The 14,051-nt window shown below is 36.1% G+C and overlaps 1 non-coding gene across 1 annotated transcript; it reads right to left on the minus strand.

The window, feature by feature from the left end:
* Positions 1 to 10,407: 10,407 nt before the first annotated feature.
* LOC122490678 lies at positions 10,408 to 10,512 on the minus strand. Its single transcript, XR_006299218.1, has one exon. It is a non-coding gene; the product is annotated as a U6 spliceosomal RNA (small nuclear RNA).
* Between the last annotated feature and the right edge of the window lie 3,539 nt (positions 10,513 to 14,051).

Below are 14,051 nucleotides of genomic sequence, written 5' to 3' on the forward strand. Positions count from 1 at the left end.
TACACCAAAATGATTTTTGAGTTTATTTTTTATATGGTGTAAGAACAAAAAGAAAACACTAATTTGAAAAGATATTTGCACCCCTTTGTTCATCGCATTATTTACAATAGCCAACCTATCGAAGTACCTATCAATAGATGAGTGGATAGATAAAGGGTAGTATACACACACATACACACACACACACACACACACAATGGAATATCACTCAGCCATAAAAAAGAATAAAATCTTGCCATTTGCAACAACATGGGTGGATCTAGGGGATATTATGCTAAGTGAAATAAATCAGACAGAAAAATACCATATGATTTCACTCAAATGCAGAATCTAAAAAACAAAACAAATGAACAAACAAAATAGAAACAGACCTATAGATACAGAGAACAATCTGGAGACTACCAGAGGGTAGGAGAGTGTGGGAACAGGCAAAATAAGGGAAGATGAAAAGGTAGAAACTTCCAGTTATAAAATAATTAAATCACAGGGATGTAATGTAAAGCATAGGAAATTTAGTTAATATTGTGGCAACTGTGTATGATTTAGCTAGATTTAGTGGTGATCACTTCATAATGTATATAAACATTGAAGCACTGTGTTGTATACCTGAAACTAATATAATAGTGTATGGCGTCTACACTTAAATAAAAAAAAAAGTTTTTAATTGTTCATTAAATTATTAAAGTTGTTAAGTAGGTAATTGAAAGAGTAAAAATAAAGGTCAACTATATTAGGGAGATAACAACTGCAGAAAGCAGTGACCGCCTTTAAGCTTAGGGAAATACAGGAAAGAGGTTGAAACCTCTGACAGGGGACTTGCATGGCCAGTGCTGGGGTCTCTGAAGGGCACAATGAAGTTCATCTTGAGAAGGCTGGAAAAACTGAAAATTGCCACAGGAAGGACGTGCTGCTCCCAGATGGGAGAAGCACTGCTGAGGTGATGTTCACAGGGGCAGCAAGTAGATCCTTTCTCCCTCCTCCAGCTCTGCAGTCTCCCTCTAGTGCCCCAACTGGAAAAGTCTATCTAGCATGGAGCCAGCTGGCAAAGCATAAATGTGGTTTGCAGAGTCCAGCCCTTGCAACACCATGGGGAGCTTGAAAGTGTGGGTTTGGAGTTGAGAGACAATAGTTTAACAAAGGCACATCCACTGATTCAGAATCTGCATTTTAGCAAGATCCCCAGGGGGTTCCCATGCACATCAAGGTGTAGGAAATCCTGCTGCAGAGTCTGTCACTTCTTTTATCAATCCTGACTTTTAAACAAGTTACCTTAAACAAGTTACAAGTTAGTCAGTAGCTTGGCGGCAACCCCCTACTTGCAAATAATCACAATGCCAATGGTGTATTATTGTGGTTTTATACGTCTTATTGTCTCATGTGTCAAGGGAGAAAGAAATGAATTCAGGCTCTGTGTTCTCTTAAAAACTCAGTATTTCCCTCTGTTTTTCCCCTTCTAGTTCAAAGTATTACAAGCAAAAGCAAGTCGGCATTCTTTTGTTTCTTAGCACTTCCTTAAATGGCTAAGTAAAATCCAAAAACTTCAAGTGCGCAATTAATATCAACACAACAAGAGCCCTCAAGGAGATTCTGGGTCCTTTAACTCACCAGGGGACCAGTAAGTCTGAGAACTGAGTATTTCTTTACCACACAGCCGCCTCAGCTTCTCTCCGGGAAAGAGGCTGGAGTGTCTCACTCCACCAGGCATCTGGCAAATGTGCCTTGTTCGCCACGAGATACCAGGTGGGAAAGCATGGAGGCTCAGTGCCCACACACGGACGCAGCTGAAGAACATAACTGGTCTGCAAACGTCCTCCTCCAGAGCATCAGCGTGTTCTCCATAGCGTCACCTTGGCATAGCCAGCACGTTCCCAGGACAGGGGGTTTATTTGTGAACGTTCCTGGTACGCTTCTGCCACCCAGTGGACATCCTTAACTCTTATGCTTGGACTTCAATTGTGAAGTCTAGCGTTTTGAATTTATTTAAAGCTGAAGTATAATCGTTCCTAAAAACTGCCAATCTTTTTAATAAATGCATTAGAAAGTTATTTTAAATGGAATATATTCACACATGTGGGCAAGTGTAAACAACATATGCACACATATTCAATTTTACATAAATGGAAATTTATAGTATGCTTTTATAGTGAAAACACAGCTCATATGAAAGTGTGAATGAAAACAAAATGACTTTTTTTTCAAATGTGGGAAGATTCTTCATAGTTCCAAAATACACTAAGATCAGAGTTCCATATATAGGTACATGTTCAGTTTTTACGTTCAAACATTATAAATTCTCTTTCAACTTTGGCATGAAGTAAAAAAATCAAGTAACACAAAAAGTGTCAAGTATTTTGATTCAAAGGTTCACATTTGTTGCAGGCTTGCCAAAATATTTTATTTTATGAGATTGTTTTGTTTGTGTATAGGGTCATTTTTCTCACATATTTTATCAACCATGGATTCTGAGATTTTTAAGTTCTTTAAGACAATCCATGCGAAATTTAGGGATTATTCTGAATGTGGATGAGTAAATTGATGAGTAAATATGCTGACAAAATATTATATGACATTCTTCAAAGAACAACAAAAAATTGTAATTCCTAATAATCATGTATTTACTATGTAGAAACTAGAAGGCCAGATGTCTTACATTAAAAGGGGGGGAAACCCCAGTTTTAAATCATCTTATGAATTTATTCATGATTTTTGATAATTAATGAAATAAAATATGAGATTATAGATAAAGACCCTTCTGAAAATTTCATATCCTTAGGCAACTCTGACTCAATTGCTAGCAAACATATTATAGAAATCCTGCTCTTGAGTAAAAAAAAAAAAAAAAAATCAAAGAAATTTAAGAAACGTTAAGAAAAGTTTAAGGAGATAGAGAAAACACATGAAAGCTATTTGACTTTTAAATTTCATTAAAATAAATAAAAAGTTACATGACAATTTCCAAGCAGTTAGCTAATTATGCAAAAATGATTTCAGGCATTAGAAACTATCATGAAAAGGGAGAAAGGTTTTTATCGTGTTATGTTTCAACTGAACTTGAACTATAACAGCTGAGATGCACCAGCTCCTTTTGGAATTTATCCTGGTTCATTGCAAAGTGCATATGGCAAAAACTGCATGTGGTGAGTCAAACTCAATTAAAATAAGACCAGAAAATTGATTTGAAATGGCAATTTAGTTGAACCAGAACTGGACCCAAATTATTTTGTTACTCTACCAATCAAAATCATTCCAAACTCCTATCTTCACTTTACTAAACTAAATAAGGCTATCATTACAATTGCATTTTGATGTTGAATCGTACAAAAAGGCAAGATTAAATTAAGTAGCAATTTTCTGCTTCCTTTATGAGTTTGCTGCAATGTGTGAGGGCTTAACATTTTTTGCCTTTTCAGTCAAAATGAAAAATCAATTAATAATCCACAGCACAAGAGTTTGTAAAGGGTTGAGAAACAATGCATATCAGATATGTGATTTGTAAATATTTTTTTTCCCATTCCACAGTTTCCATTTTTTTTGGTTTGTTTTTGCTATAGAGTTGTAGGAGTTCCTTATATATTTTAGACATTAAAGGGGGGTTGTTAAATTATGTAAAGCTTCAGTTACACTAAATGAATATCCTTGTTCTGTCTCCACAGCTTTCCTTTTCCAGAATGTCATATGGTTGTAATTATGTAATACACAACATTTTTATATTAGTTTCTTTTTCTTAGCAATATGCATTTCTATGTCTTTATTGCAGCTTGATAGCTCATTTCTTCCTATCACTAAATAATATTCTATTGTCTGGATATACCACAGTTTATATATACATTCATCTACTAAAGGACTTCTTAGTGCTTCTAAGTTTTGGTAACTATGACAAAAGCTGCTGTAAGTGTTCACGTGCAGGTTTATATGTAGACATAAATTTTCAACTCGTTTGTGTAAATACTGAGGAGCACAATCGCTGAATCATATAACAGCATGTTTAATTTTCTAAGGAACTGCCAAACTACCTATCAAGGAGGCTGTATCATTTTGCATTCCTATCACCTGTCACTTCCTATCCTCACCAGCATTTGGTGTTATGTGTTTTGGATTTTAGCCATTCCGATCAGTATATAGTGGTATCTCATTGTTTTAATTGGCAATTTCCCAAATGACAAATGATATGGTCATCTCCCTGTTTATCTTCTTTGTTAAGGTGTCTGTTCAGATCTTCTTCTCATTTTTAAGATTGGATTATTTTTTTTACTGAGTTTTAAGAGTTCTTTTTAAAGAAAACCAAAGTGGGAGGCATCATAATCCCAGACTTTACCTCTACTACAAAGCTGTAATCATCAAGACAGTATGGTATTGGCACAAAAACAGACACACAGACAAATGGAATAGAATACAGAACCCAGGATTGGACCTACAAATGTATGGCCATTATCTTTTGGACGTTTTATAGCTTTTCATTTTACCTCTAGGCCTATGATCCATTTTGAGTTAATTTTTATGAAACTCTGTGTCTAGAATCTTTTCTTTTTTCCATATGTGGACATACCATTGTTCCAGCACCATTTGTGAAAAATATCCTTTCTCCATGGAATTGTCTATGTCAAGGATCAATTGACTATATTTGTGTGAGTCGATTTCTGGGCTCTCTGTTTCACTTACGTGTTTTCTATTCTTTCATCAACACCACATTGTCTTGATTATTATAGCTTTATAGTACATCTTTTTTTAATTAATTAATTAATTAATTAATTAATTTGAGTACGGGCACCTGGGTGGCTCAGTCGGTTAAGCGACCGACTTCGGCTCAGGTCATGATCTTATGGTTGGTGGGTTCAAGCTACACATCAGGCTCTGTGCTGACAGCTCGGAGCCTGGGGCCTGCTTCAGATTTTGTGTCTCCCTCTCTCTCTGCCCCTCCCCCACTCATGCTCTTCTCTCTCTCTCTCTGTCTCAAAAATAAATAAATGTTCAAAAAAATTATTTATTTATTTGAGTATACTTGACGCTTTATAGTAAATTTTGAAGTTCAGATGTGTTAATCCTCCAACTTTGTTTATTTCCTTCAATATTTGACTGGCTATCCTGGGCCTTTAGCCTTTTTATATAAACATTATCATCAGTTTATCAATATCTACAAAATAACTTGCTAGGATGTCCAGTGGCCTTGCACTGGATCTATAGATCAACTCAGGAAAAGCAGACAACAATATTGAGTTTCCCAATCCATGTGTATGGAATACCTATTTATTTAAATCTCTTTTTGTTTTTGTTCATCACAGTTTTACAGTTTTCCTCATATAGATGTTAGATATATCTTGTTATACCTATTTTTCTTTTCTTTTTTTTTGTACTAATGTAAACGGTACTGTGTTTTCAATTTCAAATTCCAATTGTTCATTGCTGTTATGTAGGAAAGTAACTGCCTTTTGTGTATTAACTATGCCTCTTATAAACTTGTTATAATTCCTTATTAGTTCTGGAAATTGTTTTGTTATTCTGTAGGATTTTCTACATAGACAATCCTATCATCTACGAATCAAAACATTTTTGTTTCTTCCTTCCTAAATAGTATCCTTTCTTTCTTTCTTTCTTTTGTTCTTTCTTTCTTTCTTTCTTTCTTTCTTTCTTTCTTTCTTTCTTTTTTGGACCTACTGGATTAGCAAGGACTTACAGCACAGTGTTAAATAGGAGTGGTGAGACATCCTTGCCTTACTCCTGAGCTTAGTGAGAAAGTATCTAATTCCTCACCACTAAGTATGATTTTTAGCTGTAGATTTTTCATAGATTTTTTTATCAAGTTAAAGATGTTCTATTCTCAGTTTGCTGAGATCTTGATTTACTTTAATTAATATTAGTATGTTTCAGCATTAAACTCAGTCTTAAAGCAAGGTGGGCAATATATCATCTTTCCTTTTCTAACCTAAAACTTCTAAAATAAGAGTATGTCCAACATACATCATATTTTTAAATGAAGAAAAAAAATGATAATCCAAATAACTTCCAGTGGGTGAGATAAGTAGCAATGACATTTTCCAGTCTTGAATGAAAACTATATTTAAGCAAAATAACCCTCCAATTTTCTTGGTCAAAATCACTTCTTTAAACCATTATGTATACTAATGATTTTAAATTTTTGCCTATGACACTTAGCTATGTCTCCAATTACCTCAACACATATAATAATATTTTTAAACTACTATTATGTTCCCTCTAATTTTCTCAATACAATCATAGGTGCCATGTGCAATAAACATCCAAAGCAATTTTATAATTTTTATCATTGGCTCTGGATTGTTTACAGATACACTGTACATTATGCCAAACTTCTCCTTGAGACAATATCTGGACTGTTTCTGTTATGGTAAACCAACACTTGGGAAAGAATATACCACCACATGGATGGCCAGATTGAAAACTTCATGTGAAATTCCCACAATACTAACCACCAAGAAGAGCTCTCTAGAACAATAAACTACTCTTACATTTTATCCTCACAAAAGTAATTCATAAGTGTCCATAGAACACTTAAGAAATGCTTTACCACAGGCATTAAATACAAGAAACAGATTACAGGAATGAAAGTATGACATGTTTTATCAAAGTGAGAATATGTTTCCAAAATACTGACTTATCTAGCAATCCAAAGAAGGCTCAACCTTAGCTATTACCATCCATGAGATATCTAAGACCCCTTTGAGCATGTACTCATTTCTTGAATTTTCACAGTCAACAGAACTCTTGTTGCAGCTTGATAATACAGCCTACTACTATATTAAATTGCTAATCTCCCATAGAGATCCAATATGGATCTCAGATATTTTCTAATTTTTAAAGAGGGGGAATTAAAAACAAGTTGAAATGACAATATATATGGGTAGAAAAATGACTGAGTACAGATCAAGTTTACAATGAACCTGAGTTATGCAGAATGAATATAATCTTGCCAAGTGAAAACTAGTTTCTATCATTCTCTACCCTTCAAAGTCACCTCAGTAAATTCCCCCCAAAACCTTCATATCTCAGAATTTCCTTCTAGTTATCCATTGTTTTGTTTATTCTCTTCAGCTTAAATAAGGTGAAACCTGAGATTACTTTTCACTGACCTTAAAACTTGGTTAGTAGCCATCTGGCCTTACAAAGATGGGCAGGCCCCTGTATGTGAGCCAACATACATATTTTTACTTTGCTTAATATTCTGTCATGTTGTCAAATAATTCTAATATTTGAAAAGAATGGTCGAGAATAGTTATTTACTATGTTCTTTCATTGACTGTAATTTCTTTTTATTTGGCTTCATGGGCAACTGGTTGGTATAACTCCAAAGGATAACTTAGTTTTTTATTTATGGCAACCTGAAAACTAAAGTCCTCAAGAAACAAACATGATTTATAATGACGATAAAATGAGATATTGGGAAATAGGAACAAGTTATACACAATGAAGTTATGGTTCTCAAAAGGTCACAATGCTGTAGACTGATGGCCTCTAAATACCATTACTATGACTCAGAATGTGTCCTTTGAACAGCTGAGCATTATGTTACAGTTAGGGTTTAAAAGTTGGGAGCCTTCTATTATTTTACCCTCGGTTAGGCCTCAATTCTGCAGTGTGCATTCTTCAGGGGTACACATATCTCCAGACCTGCAAAAGGGGCAAATGGAAGTAAGTGAAATCCTAGTAAAGAGTAAGAATATCTGTCTCAAACACTCAAAAGTTGTGTTAGTGTGAGCCAATTTTTTGGTTTTCATGACATTCATTTTATATTATGGAAGCAATACGAATGCTAAAAGAAAAAAATAACTTGCACACGGTTGTTATCAAACACAGACAGATTAGAAGGGGCCAAGTCTAATGGCAAGGGAGGCTGTGGCCACAATTCATGAAAGAGATGATGGTGAGTAGAACTAATGCAAGTCCGCAAGTTTGGAGAACAGCAACAGACTGGAGATGTATTTAACTGGTAGTATCAACAGGAATTGACTTTTAATTGGGTGGGGTAGGGAAGGGCCAAGTATTGTTCCCAGGTGTCTGTCTTGGACAGTTATAAACTTAGGGTGTCTTTCTGTGGGAGAGTGAGCATAGGACATGGAATAGATTGGACAGTGGGATGGCAGAGGGATGAGAGTTAAAAGCAGTTGGTTTTATTATGCCTATAGAAAACCCATATGTGCAATTGGAAGCTGGATATATGGTCTGAGGTAGAAGGAGAAATGGTGTGAAAATAGTAATGGAGAGTGAGGGATACCATTCCACCCTTAGCCCTGAGTCTAAGGGGTTGGTTGGTAGGTGATATAATTCAAGGTAGAACCAAGTTTTATTTTATTTTATTTTATTTTATTTTATTTTATTTTATTTTATTTATTTTTTTCAATATATGAAGTTTATTGTCGAATTGGTTTCCATACAACACCCAGTGCTCATCCCAAAATGTGCCCTCCTAAATACCCATCACCCACCCTTCCCTCCCTCCCACCCCCGATCAACCCTCAGTTTATTCTCAGTTTTTAAGAGTCTCTTATGCTTTGGCTCTCTCCCACTCTAACCTCTTTTTTTTTTCCTTCCCCTCCCCCATGGGTTTCTGTTAAGTTTCTCAGGATCCACATAAGAGTGAAACCATATGGTATCTGTCTTTCTCTGCCTGACTTATTTCACTTAGCAGTTCCATCCATGTTGCTACAAAGGGCCATATTTCATTCTTTCTAATTGCCACGTAGTACTCCATTGTGTATATAAACCACAATTTCTTTATTCATTCATCAGTGGATGGACATTTAGGCTCTTTCCATAATCTGGCTATTGTTGAGAGTGCTGCTATAAACATTGGGGTACAAGTGCCCCTATGCATCAGTACTCCTGTATCCCTTGGGTAAATTCCTAGCAGTGCTATTGCTGGGTCATAGGGTAGGTCTATCTTCAATTTTTTGAGGAAACTCCACACTGTTTTCCAGAGTGGCTGCACCAATTTGCATTCCCACCAACAGCGCAAGAGGGTTCCTGTTTCTCCACATCCTCGCCAGCATCTATAGTCTCCTGATTTGTTCATTTTGGCCACTCTGACTGGCGTGAGGTGATATCTGAGTGTGAACCAAGTTTTAATTAAGGAAAGGAGGTAAAGGAAGTCTTTAGAGAAGAAGTTGGGGATGTGGGGAGGTTGCTGTTATTAGAACTCTTTTGCTACAGCACAGGTATCAACATACCATAACTTCACGGACATCAACCACACAGACCAGAAGCAGACAACTAACCCTTTCGTGTTTGCATTTACATTTGCTCTTTCGGAAATATTTGGCACTATAGTTTTATAGCATTTATAGTTTTATAGCATTAGTTTATGCAAAAACATAGTATTCAATTTTAAAAATTGCAAACCAGAACCTCTTCTTAGAAATTCATCACCTTTGGGGCATTTGGGTGGCTCAGTCAGTTGAGTGTCCGACTCTTGATTTCGGCTCAAGTCATGATCCCAGGGAAGTGGGATCAAGACCCATGTTAGGCTCCATGCTCAGGGCTTACGAGTCCCTCTCTCTACCTCTACCCCTCTCCCCTCCCTTGTGTTCTCTCTCTCTCTCTCTCTCTCTCTCAAAAATAAAATAAATATAAATTTAAAATTTAAAATTTTTATTTATTTATTTTTGAGAGAGAGAGAGAGAGAAAGAGATAGCACAAGCTGAGAAGGGGCAGAGAGAGAGAGGGAGACACAGAATCTGAAGCAGGCTCTAGTCTCCGAGCTGTCAGCACAAAGCCCAAAACAGGGCTAGAACCCATGAACTGTGAGATCATGACCTGAGCTGAAGTCGGATACTTAACCAACTGAGTCACCCAGGCACCCCCCAAAATAAAAATTTTTTTAAAGAAATTCATCATCATAGAGCTTGAAGAAACCTTAAAATCACATAACTCCTTGAAACGACTTGCATTCAAGGCCATATTATTAAAGTACAGATTTCTATACCGTCATAAGTAAAAGAATAAAATAGTTTTATTCATGTGCCATTGGAGATAAAAAATATCGTCATCTTTGGGGCCCCCGGGCGACTCAGTTGGTTAAGTGGCCAACTCTTGACTTTGGCTCAGGTCATGATCTCATAGACTGTGAGCCCCTCATCAGGTTCTGTGCTGACAGTGCAAAGCCTACTTGGGATTCTCTCTCTGTGCCCCTACCCAACTCACGTGCACACACACTCTCTGTCTCTCTCTCAAAAATAAATAAACTTAAAAAAGAATTTTTAAATAAAACAAAAATAAAAATTTTAAATTTTTAATAAAAAATAAAATATTTTAAATAATATAATTTATTTAAATTATAAAAAATTTTATAACTTCATATTTTGTAATATCTGGGAGGGGATCATCAATGTGGAAGGCAAGAAAGTTGCTTACATTTCTCTGACCTGACACTTTTTTTTTTTCTTGACGGAATGCTTCACAAATTTGTAGGTTATCCTCATGCAGGACCATGCTAATCTTCTCTTTACAGTTCCCATTTTAGTATTTGTGCTGCTAAGTGAGCACTGAACTGGCACTTTTAGCTGTGTTACCTTTAGCAATTCATTTGATCCACGGACCTCCAGCTCCAAATATGGAGCTGAATTCGATCATTTCATAGATTCTGTTCAGCTAAAAATCTTTGAACCCACAAAAGGAACAGGCCCACAGAAACTTTCTTCTTTAGAACAGTGGCACAACAGGGAATTTCAGCTCGATAAATTTTAGAATGCTAAATTTGGATTTGGAAAATTAGAAATTGATTTTGTTTATTCCTCCAAATATTTAACTTGTATATTCATAGAGAAAATACTGTGACTCAGATACACTGAATGGTTCCTGGTAAAGACCAAAAAAAAAGGGGGGGGGGACAGAAAGAAACACAGAAAGATAGAAATGCATAAAGATATATCACAAGTGTTAATGACATATAATTTTAAAATAATAAAATTATCATCCCCCTCCAGCCCAGCAAAATCTGATAATGCATACTTTTGTTAATATATTTAATACATTGAGGAATATTGCTTATAATCACTATATATAGACAAATATGAGAAGATAGTATTTTAGTTCCCAAAGAAACATTTCATATTTTCATGTTTTATGAACCATATTTTATATGGCTTAATGTTTTCTGATTAGACCCTCATCTTCAACATCTTTTATCTCAGTTCTAGTGTAGGCTTCACTTAATTATGCCTATGAAAAATTTTCCCTCATAATGTCCCCTAATCCTGAACTTTCTCTAAGCTCCTCTTAAACTGAGTAATATATGTCTTACCTTAACATTATTTAATATGTTCCTTAAATAAGAAGAGTAGAGTTGGGAGGTTTTCACTCATATTAACTCATATTTCCCCTGTGGTTAAGAGATCCCTTTTCTCTACTCCCAAAAAATCCAAATATTGTTTTAATTTTACTTGCATTCTCATATATATTTCCACATTGTAAGCTATTTTCTAAAATATGAATCAAAGTAATAGGAAAATTAAACAAATCTGGCCAGCTTAGCATTTTCCATATTTAGTTGTTATATTTTTTCCTTCAGAACAAAACTCCACATAAGGTAAAGAAAAGATAGTAAATATCAGAAAGATTATGGAGCCGCCAAAGTGTGCAGGAAGCCAACATGAATATGAGGAAATTCATGAACAAATCTGCCCAAATGTGTTTATAAATGATTAAATTAATGGATAAAATGTATGGTTCTGGAATTTGCTTGAAAGTAATCAGGGTTGGGGGTGAAGGTGGGGATAGGGAGTGGGGAATAGAGTACAGATTAAACAATACTATATGTCATGGGATGATAGTTGTTTAACATGGGTGATGGGTACATGGGGTCTGTTATATGATCCTTTCAACTTTTGTGTACGTTTAAATTTTTGTAGAAAAAATATTAGTCTGTTACACCAAATGCTTAATTTATAAATAATTAAACTAGGCATTTTTTATCCTGAAATATCTTTTTAAAAAAACCAAACTACAGTAAATTATTCACTCATTAAATATAAATGTTTAATAAAGTAATCATAGATTTTTATACACTAGCTTCCTTTATCAAATAATGTATTAATCTTAAAATGTGCTGGCGACATTTTGGAGTATATTCATCAAACATAAGCTAATAATTATCATTCTACCTTTTTTTCTTTTTATTTCCTAGAGAATTATGCAAACAGGTTTGGCTTCCCATTGCTTACTTATTAGCTCAAAACACACTGAGCTAAAGTGAACAGACCAGGGTACAATTATTCAGTCTGTATTTGATTGGCAACTGATAAGCACTGCCCCCAAATCTGTTCCATGGGTTGATTGATTGGTGAATATTTAATCCATGCAGATGCTCAAAATTAATTTGCTGCATCAGGACTCCCCTTGATGCTTTATTCACTCAGTCAGCATCTATCAAATACTCTCTCTTCTTTTTTTAACCTTAACCAACTCATTCCAACAAATATATTTTGAGCACCTATAGTGTGCAGGCCACGGTTTTAACCTAGGAATTATACTAAGGCTCATTTGCTGCTCATAGAAAAGGACTCAGAAAAGCACATGGGAAACTATAAGACAAAGCAGAATAAGAACAATACTACGGTGGGCTGAATAATGGCTCCTTCAGAATGCTTACATCTTAATCCCCCAAACCTGTGAATATGTTACCTTACATAATAAAATATACTCTGAAGGTGACATTAAATTAAGGATTTTGAGATGAGGAGATTATCTGGATTATCCAGATTAACACACTGTAATAAACAAGGTCATTATAAGTGAGAGGAATACAGGAATGTCAGAGATTTGAAGATGCTATGCTGTTGGCTTTGAAGATGGAAGGACCCATAAGCCAAGGAATGTAGGTGACTTCTGGAAGCTGGCAAAGGTAAGGAAACAGATTGATTCATAAGCACAATCCTTCTAATGCTTTGGTCTTAGCCTCATAATACCCATTTTAGAGTCCTGACCTCCAGAAACTTGAGACCTTCAGAACTTGATTTATGTTCCTTTAAGCCACTTTATGTTTTTAAGTCACTAAGTTTGGGGGTGATTTGTTACAGCAGAAATAGGAAACAGGCAGATAGGAACAAAATTACTTCTGACTAGAGACATCAAGAACAGTTTTCTGGAGGAGATTAAATGGAAATATAACAGAGAACTCACTTCTGCATCCTTTAGATCTGTACTGTCTAGTACAGTAGTCACTAAATACATGTGACTAAATTTAAACTAGTACTAAAAATAAAATTTTTAGAGGATTTAAGATGGCATAGAAATAGGGGGACCCTAAGCTTGCCTTGTCCCTCAAACACAAGAAATCAATCTGAGAACTGAGAGAACAAACAGCATGTCCACAGTAGAAAAATGACCACTTCATGGAAAGTAGGCGCTGCGGAGAGTGGATTTGGGGGAGAAAAGAGCTGCAGGTGCTGCAGAGGGGAGGGAGCCCTGGTCACGGAGAAAGGAGCAAGAGAGAGAATAAGAGTGAAAACATGCACAGGGAATTATACAAGAAAAACTTCCCCAAAACCATTGACTGGGAAAAGGAGAGGGGGTGACCATTGCAAATTTTTATAAGCAACAGAACTCAAAGTCTGAAGTTGTAGAGTTCTGCACCATCACCAATGTCATACCTGGCAGGATTCGTGATGCTCTGGTGGGGAAGAAAGGCAGAGACCCTGGAGCAGGCAGCATGGTCTGAGGATCCCCTGGGTCACAGGTGGACAAACAGTTCCTCTTCTTGGAATGCATTTGGGAGTGATGGCACAGCCTCTTCAGGGACAAAAGACCCAGTGGTCACCATTGAGCTGCCTTGTTCACTAGCATAGGAACAGGGATGCTGGCTCAAAGCAGTAAGCCTTGGTGCCAACTTTCTTTTGCACTTTGTCATAAAATCAAAGCTGCTGCTTGGTCTTATGACCATTTTCTGGGACAAACAAACACTGTTTGCGCAGCAAGACCCTCCTCCACAGGATCAGAGTGGGTCCATGCCACGGGGGTCTCCGAAGTTTGGAGTTTTGAAACCCAGCTGCACCTGAGATAAAATACAGGGGTGCTGTGCCGTCTGG

The sequence above is a fragment of the Prionailurus bengalensis genome, chromosome B2 (genome assembly GCF_016509475.1).
Source record: "Prionailurus bengalensis isolate Pbe53 chromosome B2, Fcat_Pben_1.1_paternal_pri, whole genome shotgun sequence".
Taxonomy (NCBI): Eukaryota; Metazoa; Chordata; class Mammalia; order Carnivora; family Felidae; genus Prionailurus; species Prionailurus bengalensis.